We start from the raw sequence: 19,730 nt of genomic DNA on the forward strand, positions 1-19,730 counted from the left end.
TTTTTAAAATATATATATATATTTATTTTTTAGGTGTAGATGGACACAACACAATGCCTTTATTTTTATGTGGTGCTGAGTATTGAACCCGGGTCCCTCCTGTGCTAGGCGAGTGCCTTACCACTGAGCCACAATCCTAGCCCCATTATAGGAAATTTTATAAAAAATTTAAAATAATACAACCATTTTGAAACAATTAAATTCTTTAGAAAATGAAATGGTACTATAGATATGATGTAAAACTAAAGTATGTTAATTATGAATATACATTGAGATTATTTTGATTATTATATGACTATCAAAAACACAGTTTGAGTTTTTGCCTTCATATGCACAGATATAAATAATTTCATATTAAATTTGTTTTTTAAAGTTTGTGAATAGAACTATCTTATAAGTCTAGCAATATAAAAAAGATGATTTATTGGTCAATAAATATTTCAAAAATTATGTAATTTTACTTTTTAAAACTTTCCTTTTTAGTCAATTATCCCAATAAATTATATGGCCACACTATGGATGTTGGAGCAGTAAGCTTAGTGAGGAGGCTACCACCTCCAGGTAAGAGATGATAAAGTCTTGAACTAAGGCAGAGGTTGTGGGGATACATAGAATTGGACAGGGCTGGATATATTTAGGAGGAAAAAGTGATAGGATTTGGTAGCTGGTTGGAAACTGAAGCTGAAGGAGAGGAAAGAGGTAGAATGGGTTTCAATAGTTGATGGTATGATTTACTTTAGGAATACAAAAGGAAAAGGTTATAAGTTCTGTTTTGGACACGCAGAATTTGAGATGCTTACTTAAAACTCTCAATGGTTTCCCAGTTGCTTTCCATTATCTTAAGATTGAAATCCTTCAATTCCTGAATAACTAACATATATACATTGTATATACACACTTGAAAACAGCCCATTCTCAAGGTAGAGAGAAGACTTGGGAACAAGGCAGTGGTTAATTGCTAGATTATGGCACAAAGCTGAAATGTCATAGAAGAGGAAAAAGTTAGGAACATGGGTGCCAGATTGGCTAGGAATGCAGGACCAGTAGGTTGCCAAGCAAATACTTAGTGTCAAATGAGGTGATTTGGAGCACAATATGGTAGTGAGGTAGGACAGGGAACCAGGCAGAGCAAGGAGTCCTGCTTCCTCTCACACTTTTACTTGAATGCTAAAAACCAGGGCTGTTACTGGGTGAAGCAAGAGATCTGCCAAGGGCATAAAATTTAAGATGGTACTCAGATATACTTATCTACACCTGCAACTAACACAAGAGTGAGAGCCTCATTAAACCCTAGGTGCTTCTCTTGTCTCAGTATAGTCCAAGTTCTGCTAAAAACATTCTCTCTATACCCCAAAATGAGTCATCAAATCTAGATGAGCATATAGTAACCTATGGAATTGTTCTTGGTGTTAATTTTAAAATGCATATTTTAAAATGTAGATTTCCATACTTTGAATATAATAAAGTAATCCCTGAGGGACAAATTTCACAACCACACACAAACTTAGGGGATTTTGATACATGAGGCCTATAGAAGCCAGTGGTCTTTAGCACATAGATGTTGTTTCTTCATGCATCTGATCTCACAGCTTGATAGTAAGATCCTGGGAGCTCCTGGTAGCTCCTCCAAAACTTTATTGGTGATTTCTACTAATCACTTAAGGAAGCTATAATACCATTGCTATACCAAATCTTCAGTCAAGTAGAACAGGAACAATATTTTCCCAACTTATTTTATGAGGTCAACATTACCCTGATACTAAAACCACACAAAGCCTAACAAGAAAGGAATAGACTAATATCCCTCATGTACATAGATGCAGAAAAACTTAGCAAATAAAATCCAGCAAGATATGAAAATGATGTTACACAATGAAAGAACTGGGATCAATCCCAGTTATGCAAGAGCGGTTCAACATTTCAAGACAAAACAAAGTTGATTTAAGATAACAGATTGAAAAAATGATCATTTCGTTAGATGTAACAATTATTTTTGACAAAAAAAATCCACACACATTTTGGATAAAAAACCTCAGAAAACTAAGAATAGAAGGTAATTTCCTCAATCTGATAACCCTTATCTATGAAAACCCTGCAGCTAAACTGAATGGTGAAATACCAGACTTTCCTTCTTGGACCAAGAACAATACAATTATATTTGTTCTGACCATTCCTATTCAATATTAAACTGGAGGTCTTAGCCACTATAAGGTAAGAAATACAAATAGGAAAAAAAGACAATTGAAAGATATAAAATAAAATTGAAAAATGAATAGGTGAAATGGGGCTGGGGTTGTGGCTCAGTGGTAGAGCGCTTGACTAACAAGTGTGAGGCACTGGGTGCGATCCTCAGCACCACATAAAAATAAAGATTATGTCCATCTACAACTAAAAAATATTTTTAAAAAAATGAGTAAGTGAAATGACCTTTCCTGTAGAAAATGCAAAAGAATCTACCAAAAAGCCCTAAAACTAATGTTGATTTAAGCAAGACTGCATGAAAAAAAGTAAAAATAACAGTCTAGCAATGAATAATTGAAAATCAAAATAAATATCATTAAAAACTGACACATTTAGATATAAACCTAATACAATATATGCAAGATTTTAATGCCCAAAATAAAACACTGCTGAAGGAAGTGAAAGAAGATCTAATGGAGAGCTATATCATATTTATGGATTGAACCACTCAATATTAAGATGCCAGTTCCCTCTGACTCGATCTATAGATTTAATGCAATCTTGATCAAAGTCCCTGCAGGAATTTTTGGTTTGCAGTTGATTCTAAAATTTGTATTCATGTGAAAATTATAACATCAACTTTGTTGTTAGAAAAAATTGTGCTGAGAAACATTTATTGCCTGTTTATTGTGTGCCAGGTATTGCTTCACAATCTTTGAATGCATTGAGAAATCTAATCCTCACAACTCTCTGATGGAGGTGAAATTATGTTATCACTAGTTTATGGATATGCAAACAGAAGTCCAGAGTGTGAAGAGCTTGTCTGGGGTTATCAATTTTGATTTGGAGATTTTGCCATTGCACCCAACAAACTGGAATCCAACTGGAATCCAGAGTCATGGTTTTCATTTACTTGCAGTCACAGTTTCTGTACCAATTAGCTACTGTTGCAGACAACCACACCATCTCACTGGCAAATGATAATAAGCATTTAGTTTCCATAAATCTGCAGGTTGGATGGCTTTTCTAGACTCAGCTGGACACTTCCAACTGTAGATTAAGTTCAGATCTGCTTCATATGACTCTCATCCTCCTTGAATTGTTGAGCTTAGTCATGACCTGTTCTCATGGTAGCAAAAGAAGAAAGAAGGGCTCCCATTGCAACTAAGGCCCATATCAGTCTGTATATTATTTCCATCTTTAATTGCTTAAGTACAAGGGGGAGAAAGTAGAAAACTGAAGATATTTCTGCAGGCCAAGGAAGCCCCTCTCTATTCTTCTTATAATGCAGAAACGACAGGCCTATGAGTGATTTCCATAGGCAGGCTATCTCAAAGAAAGTAAAGTGCAAAAGGAGGGGCCATTTCTGTTCAGTGACATTTAGACCACCTGATGGAAGATAAAGGGATGTCAGACTTTGATCTATATCTGTTAAAGTCTTATGGAGGGGTGAGTGATGGGTGAAAGCATCTGTCTACCACTTCCCTGAGGATGAAGAAATGTTAGGAGAAATGTTAGGCTCAAGGAGGAATATACAGAGAAGTTTTTCTCTCATAGAAGATAAAGAGTGGGTTCTGTACTTCTTTTTTTTTAATATTTATTTTTTAGTTCTTGGCAGACACAACATCTTTGTTTGTATGTGGTGCTGAGGATCGAACCCGGGCCGCACGCATGCCAGACGAGCGCGCCACCGCCTGAGCCAAGTCTCCAGCCCGGTTCTGTACTTCTTGACATCCCTTTTCTAGTCCTTAACATAGAACTATTGACATAGAAGGTGCTAAAGAATTATTTATAGTTGAATAATGAAAGAAAAAGTTGCATTTTCACTAATGAACTACAAACTTCCCTCTCCCAAACATGACTTCTTGGGGCTTCTGTTCGACTTGGCAATAGACACACGTGTTTGCATTCTGAGAAGTATTTTGACCATTTGTTTTGGTTGCCCTGAGTTACTTCAATACAGTCCAGAAGAAGCTTGTTCTGCTGGGGTTTATCACTGATTGCAAAACTAACCCTGGCTAGCAAATCTGGTAAATTTCACTTAGTGCATGTTTGTGTGTCATCATGTTTGTGGTGTGTGTATGTGCGTGTGTCTGCACCCATGTGTAATTCACTCTGAGCAGTTTCCATAGGAAAAAGAAAGGCAAGATGTTGCCCAGCTGCATTGTTCTGGCAGGACTTCTTCATATAATCCTCCTGGAAGTTTCTGTAATGCTCCTTTCCTTTCCCGTCTTCCTGTTTCTATAGAACTGTGAAGATTTACTGAGTCTCTCCAGCTGTCATCATCGAAAGTCATCACTGAGACATTTTCATATTGCCCATTCTGGGGTGTGAGGGGTGTAGGACAGGATGCAGTGAGGCATATGACCTTATTATATAAATCAAGCATTATTGGAAGAAAGTTAAACTCATCAAAAATGTTAAGATGTATTATTTGACCATGCTCTCAGAAGCTGGCACTACTGATTATTGATAATAATTACTGGGACATGCACATGAAGTGGATAGGTTTCCCAATTCCTAGAATTTGTGGTGGGGAGGGCAAAAAACTGTGGCTCTCCTGGCCCCCAGATGTTAGCACCAATGTCTAGGCACAAGCAGGTGAAACCCCAATAAATAAACTCTGAGAAGAACCAGGGCAAGCATCCATGATTTCAGCTGACTGCAAATTACACCCCAGCAGCATAGGTATACTCCAATGAACCCTCTAGGGAATGGTGATGAAGGGAATGGGGACAAAGCCATGGTGAAGTGGCTCTGTTGGGAGAAGACTTACTCTGTGAGAGATGCTGTGCCAAGTTCTTTAGTCTTTCTGAAATCTTGAAATACAAGAAAAATTGCATTAGAATTCCACCTGTCCTCATCATTAGTGACAGTGTGTGGTGAGCCGTTTCTGCAGATTATGGTCGCCATTGCAAGATGGCGCTGGCTCCACTGTGGCCTGTAACAAACAACTCCTTGTTTGGGAGAGTTGGTGCATGGTTTCTCAGCACCCTGTGAGAAAGTTCCACGTGGCAGCTTCGCATTGGGGCTTGGGATGCTTTATTAAGGCTGGGAGGGGCATCCGACCAGAGAGGAATTAGAAGAAATATCAGGGGCCTGAATAAACTGCTGAAAGAAGATTCCTGAGTTGCGTCTTCCTTGCGGGCAAGGGGTCGCGACAGCAGTGATGGGCCAGTACCTTCAGAGGACTTCTCCAGAGCTGCACTGAGCAACCAGTTACATAGCCCAAGCAGTAGGAATGGTCACAGGGAGAGTAGGGGAAGGAGAAGCTGAGTCCAGAGTCTGTTGTGTACTTGAAGGCAGAAGCTGCTCTGATGCCCACACCCCAGGACATGACTATTTACCCAAATGCAAAGTGGCCAATACTAATGTGACTCTTCAGGCACTACTGATCACCAAGGTGGAGGTGAACCATTAGAGTGTGGATGAGCTGCCAGCCAACCCTGGTGCCTGGTGCCAACAGCATCCCATGTGGGGCCTCAAGCAGATTCTGTACCTGTAGCAGAAGCAGCTCCACATCCAGGTGAATGTGTGGGCTGTACACACCCTCCACTCTAGTGTGGCAGTGGCTGACACCCTGAAGACTTTAGGCAGCTACTTTCCCAGCAGGTTTCCACTGCAGTAACTGCTCAGCTAGAAAGATGGAAGACAATGTCTGTTTCTGGATGCCTTGAAATGAATCAAGCTATCTCATGGAAATATCCCTTCTATGGCCAGCTCTTTGTCACCAGGGCTGACACCCTTTCCCCTGAAGCCAGATGGGTCATGAGTGCTCCTGAATGTCATCTCTTACCTCCCGAGTGCTTGGCTACCTCAGGCCCTGACACTAATCCATTCGGGAAAGGGAAAGGGAAGTCACCAAACATTTTTGCTGTGGGTATCAAACCTAAAGACAGGTCGATTTCTATAGTACTTTTTTTCAGGATTGATAATTCTTTGCAGATCCACCTCTGCTCCCATATTGGAGAGAGCCTCTTTGTGTGCTCTGTCTGTGGTCATCACTTTACCACCAAGGGCAACCTCAAGGTATACTTTCATTGAAAGTCTCAGGTAAAGAGGAACCCCCAGCTGTTTTCTGAATTATATAACTAAAGGGCAACAGGCAATGGCATCCTCTATGCACTCGGTTCTTGTCCTTCAGACAGCAAACCTGTCCTTGTAACAGGGACCACTTCTGTATGGGCCATCAAAATCTCTCTTCAGGGACTAAACCTTAAGGACCTCATGGGTGGCCCATTGCCCAATGACTGCAGCATAGGCCTTCTCCAGAAAGTGAGGGTGGACCCACATGACCTGGGCTGGGGCCAAACTATAATTCCCCAATGGTTGGTGGCTTCCAGGGGAAATGGAACCCCAAAGCTAGGTTCAGAGATCTGAAATTACAGCAGGTAGTGGTGAATATCAACAACGCAACCACTGACCCTAGTCTAATTTGCCGCTGGGTCTTAAGCTGCCAAGTCTCTCTCGAGATGTATTAACATACCCACACTGGAGAGAGGCCATTCCACTGTAAGATCTATGGACAAGCTTTTTCCACCAAAGGCAAAAAACATACCATTGGATGAATGCATCTGTAGAGATTCAGCATTCATACCCCATCTGCCTAAAGATATTACGAATGTACATGAGTGGTTCACTCTGAGGTGATGACTTCCTTAGATGCCCCAGAGAAAGTGGGTCCTACTTTGGGCCTGCAGTGCTACAGCAGCTGAGAAAATGACTTGGTGGAGATGCCTGACCAATGACTTGTCCTCACTCATGGGTGATTAGGAGTATCAAAGCTATGGAAACCATGTCCTTCCAGGCAATGTCTCTGGCTAATAGCTAAGCAGAAGCATCAAGTCAAGGTCTCTTGATGCTAGGGGCAAAGCTGAGAGCTCTGAGAACAGCTGCCCTGAGATGAAAGGTTATAGCAGTCTCCCATCAATATTTATTGGAGCACAACCCACCTATGTCAAAGTTGAAATTCCCAGCATTTGTAGAACTATTCCTTAGGTCCCCAGGCTTCACTCCTTTGTTAGTGGCCCAGGCACGCTGACAGGCCAAGAAACATGGCATAACACAGTGTGGGAAGAACTTCTCATCCACCAGTTCCCTTCAGATTCATGAGTGGACGTGCACCAGAGAGAAGCCTTTTGTGTGCAACATACATGGTTCAACTGTTACTACTGAAGGCAATATGAAGGTCTGCTATATCACCTGTGGGGCAAACAATAACTCAGCTTACTGTGGCAGGAAGCTGGCCATCAAGAACACAATGACTCTGTTGGGTACAGATGGAAGAGAGTCTCAGAAATTTTTCCCAAGGAAATCCTGGCCCCTTCAGTGAGCATGGACCCTATTGTGTGAAACCTATTACACCAGCATGCTCAATAGTGGCTAGGCCATGAAGACTAATGAGATATCAGTGGTTCAAAGTGGTGACATTTCCACTCTCCCAGTTTCCCTGGGGGCCAGCTTTGTGGCAAATAATGTCACTGTTTCCAAGATGGATGGCTCCCAACAAGGTACCAGTGCCAATGTGGAAAAACCAGATGTTGCTGAAAGTATAGACAAACACCAACTCCCTTACTTCCCAAGAAAAAAACATGATTGTGGTCAGTTAAGCTCAAGGAGAACTTGCATGAAAGGAAAAATGCAGACCAGGTGAAATTGCTATTATCTGTGCTATTTTGGGCTTTAAAGAACCCATCTCCTCCTCCTGCTTTCTTTTTTTCTACTGATATGCAAATGATATTTACAGTTGTGACTACAACCTTGGACAATCCTACAAACACAATTGTTGCAATGCTTCTTTGAAAAAAATGAAGAGGAAAAATTGAAAAACAAAAACAAAATGCATACCAAAGCAAACAGACTAGATATTTTTTGTTTTTAGTGTATTTATGAGTGCATTATAGACATTACTAGGATTCATTTTGACATATTCATACATTCCCAGAATATAATTGGCTCTAGTACAAATTTGAGAAGCAGCAGGTCTTGCAAAGCAGCTTTGTTACTTCTGACAGACTATATGGAATCCTTCTACAAACTAGAGTGACTGTTTTCAAGGATTGTCACTTACTTCAAAGTGAAACAGTTGGAACCACAGTGGAAAAGACAACTACTTAGCCTAATCAGGTGTGTAGAGTACTGTTTACTTCTATGATAACCATATGATAGTGAATGGACAAGTTCTGTTGTCTATTTAGAGACCTGTTTTGTATGCCCCACCAATCCTAGACCTACCTTGTTTTGTTTTCTTTTTGAATGTACTTTAAGAAAAACAACAACAACAACAAACAAGGTTGTAGAATTAAGAAAATTTCTTCAACCTTAAGTAGGATGCCCTCACATGAACGTATTTTAGTCCTTAGGGAGCCAATGTGTGTGTTGCTGCTTATTTAAATACAGTTCATTTTAATCCCCAAGAGTGCCAGCCACTCTGCACAATTCACAGATGCCTTTGTCTTCCTGGACACCAGAAGAGGTGGCACCTGACTAGGGACTCTCAGGTGAATTAATGTAGTTCTTCAGGGCCTTCTTTATTAAAGAACTGCATTTTCATTCTTTTAAAATGTGTCCCTCCCCTCTTGCCTCTTCCTGTTCCCCTTACTCTATTCTATTGGTCTTCCTTTTATTTAGCTATAGTTTTTAAAGATAGTTTATGTTTTAGTTGTAGTTGGACACAATACCTTTATTTTATTTAATTATTTTTTATATGGTGCTGAGGATCAAACGCAGGGCCTCACACGTGTTAGGTGAGCTCCCTACTGCTGAGCCACAACCCCAGCCCCTAGTTTTTATAATTAGTTCCTTAAAGATACACATACAGGTGAAATTCACTGTGGTACATTCATATATGTACATACCATAATTTGGTCAATCCCCACCCCCAGTTCTTCTTTTTTTTCCTCCTTCTCCCTAACCCTACTCCACTGATTACCCTTCTATTTCATGGGATCCCCATTTTGTAAATTTCCTTATTGCTCTGTAGCTTCCACATGAGAGAAAACATTTGGCCCTTGACTTTCTGAGTCTGGCTTATTTCACTCAGCATGGTGTTCTCCAGTTCCATCCATTTATCAGCAAATGCCATAGTTTCATTCTTCTTTATGGCTGAGTAAAACTTCATCATGTATAGATACCACATTTTTATTCTTTTTTTTAATATTTATTTTTTAGTTTTCGGCGGACACAACAACATCGTTGTTTGTATGTGGTGCTGAGGATCAAACTGGGGCTGCACGCATGCCAGGTGAGCGCGCTACCACTTGAGCCACATCCCCAGCCCCACATTTTTATTCTTGAGAAGAAACTCATAAGAGGGCATACTTCCTATCACAGGTTCATATACTTTAAATTTTTTTTTCCCATTGGTGCAACTTATGCCAAGTAATAGCAAAGATTTTAATTTTTTCCCCCGAGTATTGCATGAAGGATATAAAATTGGAACAGGCAAATCCTGGGTGTAAAGGCTTTGATTTATCTACCTCATTTATTTTTTATTTTTGTAGCCATACTCTTTATTTTTCTATTTCATGACCACTGAAGTAATCCCAGGCCCTGTCTTAAAGCTAAGAGTTGATGTGTTGTTGGTAACAGCTGAACATTCAAGGTATCTTTGTGATTCCCTCCTTTATAATCCCCTTTTGGACATGTAATAATATAGAACAAACAATGAAACATTGCTCTAAAGGTTTAATAAGGAAGGAGAAACAAAGACCCCACTTCTGAGCCAAGAATTCTTTCCCACTATGTGGCTTTCTCTCTGCTGAGCTCATGATTCCTTGACAATGTGTAATTTACAGAGAAACCCCTATAGGACCTGACACTATTGTTCTGGGTCAGGAGCAATAGCATTTCTTATAAGCCACATTTCATCTCCTTTGAACCCTCAGCACAGCACAATTTCAAGGCCCAACTATGGTGGAATCTTTCTGAAAGGACCTTCAAGAGAAATGCATGGCCAGAAATAGATGTACTTTCCTCAAATTTGGAGTGAGAAAGTTTCACTCTCACATGACTCTTACAAGGAGTAGTCCAGAAATATGTAAAATATTTCAAATTGTGCCCATTTAGTTCCAATTCTATTATTATGTGAGCCCTGTAAGGTCAACAAATGTGTGTTGTTGTAAATCGGCACTTAGGTGCCTGGAAGAGACAATAAATATAAGCTGAATAAATGCATGGATATAATGAAATATCACTTCCTTAATAAAGCTACCTCCCTTAAGCCACTAGCATTTCTGGGAATTCTGTCATTTTGAATTTTTTTGTTTCTTTAAATTGACATAAGTTATACATATTTATAGAGTACCATGTGATATTTTGATACATGTATACATTATGTAATGTTTAAATTAGGGTAAACATATCTATCTCCTTAAATATTTATCATCTTTTTTGTGGTAAAAACTGTTTATTGCAGCACTATTCACAATAACCAAGGAATGGAAACAATCTAAGTGTCCCTCAACTGATGAATGGATAAATTGTCATACATACACACAATGGAATACCATTCAGCTATAAAATGGCTGTCATTTGTGACAATATGGATATGACCATGGGTCATTTTGTTAAGTGAAGTATGGTAGGCCCAGGAAGACAAATACTGCATGATCTCACTCATACGTGGAATCTAAAAAAACAAACAAACAAACAAAAAAAACCTTACAGAATGGTGGTTACCAGAGGCTGAGGAAAGTAAGGTGGAAAGGTGGAGAGAGGGAAAGTGTGATCATTGGGATTTTTTTCATTTAAAAAATACTCCACTAGAATTGTCAAATACTATAACATTTACAAATTGATTACCACTCATTTTGATTATCTATTTTGGTGTAACCATCCTGAAACTTAGTAGCTTGAAATAATAACCATTTATTCTCTCATGATTTTCAGGGTTGAAGGGGCTCAGCTGAACAATTCTGCTCTGTGGTGTTGACTAGGTTGTAGTTGTCTGGGGACTTCACTGGGCTGTGCCTCATGATGGCTCCCTCACATGACTGGCTGGTAGTTGATGCTGGCTTTTGGTTGAGCATTTGATCAGGGTTATCTTCAGGTAGAATGCCCATCCATGGCCCCTCTATTTGACTTGGGCTTCTCATAGCATGGCAGACAGCTTTGAGAGTGTCTATTTTTTGGAGGTGGGGTGGGGTGGGGCTAGGGATTGAACCCAGGGGTGATTAATCACTGAGTCACATCCTTACCCCTTTTTATTTTTTTGAGACAGGGAGGCCCTAAGCAACTTAGTGGGGCCCTAAGTTGCTGAAGCTTGCCTGAACTTGCCATCCTCCTGCCTCAGCCTCCCCAGCTGCTGGGATTACAGGCTTGTGCTACCACACCCAGCCTCCAGAGTGTCTTAAGTGTGTTTGAGAGGAGAAATAGTCCATTTGCAGTCTAGGTAAAGAATTTCTCAGTGCTATTTTGGCTGCATTCTATTAGTTAAGCAGCCACAGAATCATCCCTGATTGAAGGGAAGAAACATAAAATATCTTTTGGTGGGAGAGTTAAGAATTTGCGATCGGGCTGGAGATGTGGCTCAAGCAGTAGCGCGCTCGCCTGGCATGCGTGCGGCCCGGGTTCGATCCTCAGCATCACATACAAACAAAGATGTTGTGTCCGCCGAAAACTACTAAAAAATAAATATTAAAATTCTCTCTAAAAAAAAAAAAAAGAATTTGTGATCATCTTTAACCATTAACATGGAGGACAAAACAATGGTAAGAAACAACAGTAATATAGAATGATTAAAAAGATTGCATCAGGAGGCTGGGTGCAGTGTTGCACAACTGTAATTCCAGTGGCTTGGGAGGCTGAGGCAGGAGGATCATGAGTTCAAAGCCAGCCTCAGCAAAAGCGAGGTGCTAAGCAACTCCGTGAGACCCTGTCTCTAAATAAAATACAAAATAGGGCTCGTGGTGTGGCTCAGTGGCCAAGTGCCCCCGAGTTCAATCCCTGGTACCAAAAATAAAAAAAATTGCATCAGGAAAGCTTACTGATTAAGTAGATTGGATTGATTGTTTTCTAACAATCAAATTAGTTGGAAGTAAAGCCTGAGATGAATACTGTGAAAAGATTGCTGAATGGTCATTAAAAATCTTTGAGGAATTATGGTAAACAGGGATATCCTGGAAATCCAGACATGTGTAAATGTCACTTCTATTTTCAGAAATGGGAAGAAAGTGGAATTACAGCAAAATTTGATTTTGATCCCAAGCAAGATGCTAAAAGATATTATTAGAATGATTAACTTTAGCTACATGTGTTACAAATTCAAAAGAAGTATAAAAATATGGAAGATTATTTTTCTCTACATAAATAAGATACATAAGTAGGCAATGTAAGGTTGATATGGTAGCTTCATGAAGTTATTGAGGATCCATATTTTTAAAGCTCATTATTTGGCTATCTCTTGTCCTCATGGTCCAGAATGGTGGCTAGCATTCCAACTATCTCATCTACATTTCATAGTGAAAATCATGGAGAGGGGGAAATAGTTCATCATCTCATCTTTTAGAGATATTTTTCAGGAGGCCAGCATACAGGCTCTGCTCATATTGCATTGACTAAAACTTAATCATAGTCATGCCTACCTAGAAAATGTAGACTTAATTTTAGGTAGCCATTAGTTCATTAAAGAATTGGAAGTTTTGTAAAAAACAAGGGCAAGGCTGGGGTTGTGACTCAGTGGTAGAGTGCTTGCCTAACATGTGTGAGGCACTGGGTTTGATATTCAGCACCATGTAAAAATAAATAAAATTAAGTTATTGTGTCCATTAACAACAAAAATATTTTTTTAAAAAAAAAAACAAGGGCAGAATTGATTTTGGAGTAGGCAACTAGTAGTGCCTGCTCCAGATGTTTTGTGACTATCAATAGAATCTAGTGTGAGTTTTCTAAGAAATCATGTCAGAGATGCTATGGTTTCAGGAATGTGGTTTCCTTTCCTGTTTGGGTTTTAGCCAATGATGTATGCAGGCTCATTGCATATCAGACCATCTTACCTGCCTTCTCAGACTCTCAGCTTCTTTGTCTCCTGTGTCCAATGCCATTTGTTTTGCAGTAATCTCCATGTGGGCTCAAAGGATCCTTGAGGCTAAAGCCCAAATTCTTGATTCCTTTTGTCATTTCCCAATGACAACACAAGCTTAGGGTATGGAATCTAGTTTTCCCAGTGACTGTCAGGAAACTCAGGTAATGCAACAGAAAAGAAGTATGAGTTAACTCTACATGGGTGAACTTGGACTTAGGGAAACAGGAGACAGGGGTTAATCAATAGATATGTTTTTCATCCTTCCCTTCTGTGGACTATTCTCATACTCCACTTTACAGCATAGTCTGCCCAGAGATGTATGGACAGACATCACTCTCCTATGATTGCACAGGTTGGACAGAGAGTAACAGACAATGCAGGGATATCACCAAGGAGATACCTTATTTGATGTTCCTTTTGCATAGAGAAAGAGTGACAAAGTGGGCAGGAGCTGAAAGAGCCCATGCACTTGACTCTCAGCCAGTCTGAGGGAAAGAAGAATGGGAAAGCACTATTGGGTGAACTTACTTCATAAGATCTGGCAGCAGAGGCAAACCTTGGTATTCCCGTGTAATCTGGCTGGCAGGTTATAAGAGGCCTGTGGTACTGTGCTCTTATATCAGAGGCATGGTGGCCCTGCCCAATGGTAAACATAGCCAGATTAGGCTAATACCACTCCCATTTGCTTTTCCTCTTCCCTTGGAGAGGAACAAGAGATGAAAAGTGAGAGGGGGAATGGAAAGCCCATTCTTTGGAAAACCTGAAAAGAGAAGGGTAAGGACTGCTTTCTCTAGGAAGAGAGAATCTCATTTCTTTCTTTTAAAGAGTAACTAGAATTTTAAATAATCATAGACATATGTTAGAAACAGCTTATCTAGATTTCAAGAAGTCAAGTAACAAGCCCTCTCATGATATCCCTTGACCAGAGTTTGTCATCCTTGGTACAGTTGACACTTTGGGTAGGGTAATTCTTGATTATGGGCATTGTTGAGTATTTAGCAACTTCCTGGCCACTACCTACTTGATCCTAGTAGCACTTTCTCCAGTTATGATAACCAGAAATGTCTCCAGAAATTGTGTAGGGTTCCTGGTGGGCATAATATCTCCTATTTAGAAATCTTTGCTTTAGATGTTGGTGTGCACTTACTCTAATCTCTGATCATCCCATTGTCTCTCTGTACAGTCGGAGTGGTTTATTCACACCTCTGGATTTAAACATTATCCCTCCATGATGATTCCTACATCTGACTTTCTGCACTCAAGATTTTTAAATCCAATTATCTATAAGATATAGGCAACTGGATATAAAACATGTACCTCAAACTATGTGCCAAAAATGAGATATACTGTCTTCCCTGCACAGCTAGTCTTCCTGTATCCCTTCTTGGTAAACAGCATCACCATGTTACTTAGTTATCAAGGTAATGTTGAGTCTTTTCCTTTGTTACCTCCACACTGAGTCAGTACACTTTCAATCCTGTCTCCTTGATAGCTTTCTAAGCATCCAGCGCTCTCTAGCCCCACTGCTACTGTCTTAAACCAGGCCTTTATACCCTCTTGCTTGAATTCATCTCCCTGCCTTCAGACTTCCCTCTTTCCGATTTGTTCTTGACAAAGCAGCAAGAATTAGCTTTCAAAAACATGAGTGTTTTGCTCAGGTTGGCTCAAAGCTTCCTAATAGCCATCAGGATGTAATTTAAGCTCCTTATTTTGAAAGCAAGACCCCCTTTTCATGTCTGGATGGAAGCAGGGGGAAGCAAGCAAGTTGCTTTGGGTATAAAACTTAATAAACTCAACAGGGTTGTTCAAATGCAGGGTTGGCTTTTTGAGAGTGAGCATCACTTTAAATGCTACTCCTGAGGTGGCTTGCTTTCCCTACCCAGGTTGCTTTGCCTCTGCTATTCTCTGATTTCCTATCTCCTCACTTCCCAACCCAACTGCCCACTTGTAACAGTGTGCTGCTTGCAGACCTTTGGACTGCTACCATAACACCTGTCTTACCAACAGACTCTTCCTGGAGCTTCATGGTAATGACAGAGGGCCAAAAACCCAGATAATGTTGGCCTCATGATGAGTCACAAGCAGCAAGAAAGTAGCAGATGTGATTCTTTCCTTCAATTATTTTATTGTGGTAAAATACATGACATAAAATTAGTCTCTTAACTATTTTAAGTGTATAGTTCAGTGATAGTAAGTACATTCATATTTTCGTCAACCATCTATTTCCAGAACTCTTTAAATCTTGCAAATTAAAATACTTATATCCATTAAACAAACAACAACTATCTATTCTCCACCCCCCCATCTCCTGGCCACCACCATTCTACTTTGTCTCTGATTTTGACTGACCTTGGTACCTTGTGTAAGTGGAACTATACAATAACTGTCCTTTGTGATTAACTTATTTCACTTAGCACAATGTCCTAAAAGTTCATCCACGTTGTAGCTTGCATCAGAATTTCCTTCATTTTCAAGGTTGAATAATATTATGTTGTATGAATGCACCACATTTTGCTTATCCATTCATCTGCTGATGGACTTAGGTTTCTTCAATGGTTTAGCCATTGTTAATAATGTTACTATGAATAGGAGTGTGAAACTATCTTTTTGAGTCCTGGATTTCAATTTTTGAATGTATATTCAGTAGTAGAATTACTTGATCATGTGGTAGTTTTATCAAATGTCACATTTTAAGCCTAGATCAAAGGCATTCATCTTTTTAAGGGAGGTCAGGTAGACTTTATTCAGGAGAACTATTGATTCATCACATGCAATTCTGCAGTAGGAAACAGATTGCTGTCATCTCTGAATGTAAAGGAAAAAGTAAAAAATTAGAATGAAGGTTAGAACTAAGGAGCAGAGTAGGGGTCAGTGGGCAGAAATTACTAAAAAGAAACAGCAAGGTAAGAATGATTGTGTGTAGACCATCCTAACAGGATTCCTTAGAGAACACTATCCTATATTTTTCTTATGTCTGAAGCAGAAATATAATTAATTTACATTTTTTGTTCTACTTTTAATTATTTGAGGCCAGGAGTAAAGTCTCATCCTTTCATCTTGGATAGAAGACTAAATCCTTGCATTCTTTATTTTATGTACATAATAAATAAAAATAATTTAATATTAAACAAATACTTATTTTTGACTAGTTTCTAAAAATGGAAGCCAAGAAGCAGATTTCTATGTCAAAGACATTCATTTTGACAAAAGCTTACACATGTAAAACACATAAAAATCTTGGGCTGGGGACATAGCTCAGTTGGTAGAGTGCTTGCTTGCATGCACAAGGCCCTGGGTTCAATCCCCAGCACCACAAAAACAAAACAAAACCATACAAAAAGTTCTTAAAATTCATCTTCTATTACAGTTATTGTCACAACAACATCATACCTCATAGCATGTGATTGCTGTGATGTAATTTAAAATAGTCCAGCAAATATGACATTTTTTTTCATGTTACTTTTAATCTATACCCTAGGGGTGGGTAACATTTGAAGTCCTCTAATTATGGAAGTTCATCCCAGAGATTATTAGCTCTCCAAAGACTCTAATCACAAACCAACATTCCCAAAGCACCTACTATAAGCCTTCAAATATCTTAATCTCAAATCAATATCACAGGCTTTGTTAATTAGCCTAATGGATGTTTCAAATTAGTTTTCAATGGTGAAATAAATGATATCCAAGAAGTATGCATTAACTAGAAATATTGTCTATGAGGTCCTGCCTTTGCATAATAGGAGTTTAAGAATCTAGTGAGGCCAATAGCCCCTAGCTCTTTAAAATGACCTTCTAGACTCAGAATTCTAGATGGAGCCAACGTTTAACATTTATTGTAAGTTACCCGATTCTGTCTAGAAGGTTTGATACATTCAACAGTTCCAATATTGTATGTGTAGCTAACAGGAACCTTTCATGCAAGGTATAGTAGGAGCAGTTAAAGGATCATAACAGTAGAACTTCATTAATTTCCATGATCATCTAGGTGTCTCCTTGTAAAACTGTTAAGTGTCAGAATTTGGTCTGATTCTTCCCCCCACCTTTTGGTACTGGGGATTGAACCCAGGGGCACTTAACCACTGAGCCACATCCCCAGCCTTTTTTATTTTTTATTTAGAGACAGGGCCTTGCTAAGTTGCTGAGACTGGTTTTGAATTTGTGATCCTCCTGCCACAGCCTCCCAAGTGGCTGGGATTACAGGCACACATCGCTGTATCTAGAGTGATAATTCCTTCTAACACACTATCTGGTAGTGATGTTGATGAGAAGATCTACTAGACTCACCTATTACTATTGAAGCCTATTTCTATCCATCTAAAAAAAGTCATAAAATAGGTGAATCACCAATTTTCTTAGATCAAGTTGCAGCATGTGTCTTATTGGAAGATAATGGAAGGGTAAACCTGCCCATGTAATTTTTTATCCCAATTTGGAGATGCTTGCCTGCTTGTAGAGGAAATCTTGGCCAGTAATTCTACCATCCTTTGGCCCTTAGCATCTTGTAACATAGTTCTTTCTGAAAAGAACTGGAAAGAAACTATGCCAATGGAGTGGGGTACTCTTAAAACTTCAACAATTGGAATTTCAATTCTTGCTCCAATATATGACTTCCCCAATGTTCAGCAATAAAGCTCAGGTAAGTTTTAAAAATTACATGCTGATGAAACACGAAGGTGGACTGTTCTATCACATTTTCCTTTTATGGTTTTGGTACGATAAAATAAAAGATGTTGGATGTACCTAAGCTAAATTGTGTCTGGCAGAAAAACAACTATTTCATGATGCCACTAGCCAAGGATCATTGACTTATTTAAATAGAAAGTCATAGAATTTTTAATAAAAATTAAATGGAGAAAAAGCAATATTATGATTTGTGTAACAGTTAGCATTTTCTTTGTTAAGTCATGACTATATTTTATGAGGAACAAATTAAAGACTGAAAATTCATGATCTAATTATAAAATGAGAAGATGAATCTTCATATATTTCTCATAGATTACTATCATCAAATACAATTAAAAACCATATCAATAGGACACATTTTAATGATATATATATGTAATTGCTATTGTGTTGATTAGTGATTTAGCTTAAATGGTAAACAGATCACTTAAATTGTCACTGAACCAATTTTTGTGCTTTTCTCACTCTGATGTAAATTATAGACTTTGGAGAATTAAAACTAATAATTTTCCCTCATCTTCAAATTGTCTCATATACACACACAAAATACACCCACTTAAAGTCTGTAGGCTTCCATAGTCCCTTATTCGTCACTCTTCCAGGCCCCAAGATGGAGATGGTCAATGTACCTAAAAAAAAAAAAAAAAATTCCTATGCTGCCACTCTCCCTGCTTGAGGTCCTTTTTAGCTTTCAGCCTGGGCTGTAGCATCAAGGAAGTTTTAAGGATGTGAGGACTCTGGGTTACAGACTGTGGGCATAAGAAACAGGGTATACCCCTGGAGTAAAAGGGATATAACTAGGAAAAGGAAGAACCTGAGATGTGAAGAGCGTATGTCCAAGGCAAGAGCCAAGCAGGCCCTCTCTTCTTGCTCTGTTTTGACTCTTCCCAAACCATCTTAGTGCCAGGACAGGGAAAACAGGAAATGAAATTGAACATTCAGTGCACTGGCTTGGCAGTAAATTGCTGTGAAAAGCTGTCAAAGTAAAAATTTTATGTCAATATGTTTTAAGTTATTTGTGGCTAGATTAAAGTCTCTGGGTAAGTTTTTTTAGGGTTTTAATTATTTAAAAAAAATGATTCCCTTGTGGCTTTGTTGGGATGCCTACTCAAGGGTCCCTGACTATATACTCTGAGGTGCTCTTTCCCACTCTGAGACTGCCAGTATAGGCAGTTCACCTTTGGCTCAATAGTGCTGAGTATGTATCCTCAATACTTCCTTGATGCTAACCGTAACCCTGGGCTGAGAGTTGATTAAAGATCCTCAAGGTGTGGAATGGCAGCATAGTTGCCCCTTTGAGGAATGTTCAGAGCCATAATCCTGGGTCATGGAGAGTAGGGTATCCAGGGCAAGGTAAGCAAGGGAAGGATAGGTATGTTTGAGTCCACATTTAACTCTTAAGTGGGTGCCATTTTATAATATTGGAATGAAAGCCAAAGGGAATAGAAAGGAAGATAAAAGGGTATCTTTGTTTTGCTCTTCTACCAAAGAATACCCGATGGAAACATCCAGTGAATACATTCCCAGGAACTAAACTTAATCACATGTTCTGAAACTAATATGATGTCCTATGGTTAGTGGATTGAGCACTGCCTTTGGATTTAAATCTAATTGTATGATTTTGGAATACCTCCGTATCCTCTGTAAGACTCTCTTTAATCATCAATAAAATGGGGATAAATCTGGATTTATTTAGTGAAAGAATATACTAAAGTACCTAGGACTATAGTCTAGGGGAGTCATGGTAGTCTGTTACATCTATGGCCCCCATGAACTATATGTCTCTATATTTGTGCCCTTGGGTCCTTGAATCAGGGTTGAATTTGTGATTCAACGGAGCATT

At 39.1% G+C, this 19,730-nt stretch overlaps 2 pseudogenes; both read left to right on the forward strand.

Annotated features, from left to right (window-relative positions):
* Nucleotides 1–4,764: 4,764 nt before the first annotated feature.
* On the forward strand, nt 4,765–6,826 carry LOC143639334 (sal-like protein 4 pseudogene; annotated as a pseudogene).
* Nucleotides 6,827–6,830: 4 nt separating this feature from the next.
* LOC143639336 (sal-like protein 4 pseudogene) lies at nt 6,831–7,834 on the forward strand (annotated as a pseudogene).
* The last annotated feature ends 11,896 nt before the right edge of the window (nt 7,835–19,730 follow it).

The sequence above is a fragment of the Callospermophilus lateralis genome, chromosome X (genome assembly GCF_048772815.1).
Source record: "Callospermophilus lateralis isolate mCalLat2 chromosome X, mCalLat2.hap1, whole genome shotgun sequence".
Classification (NCBI taxonomy): Eukaryota; Metazoa; Chordata; class Mammalia; order Rodentia; family Sciuridae; genus Callospermophilus; species Callospermophilus lateralis.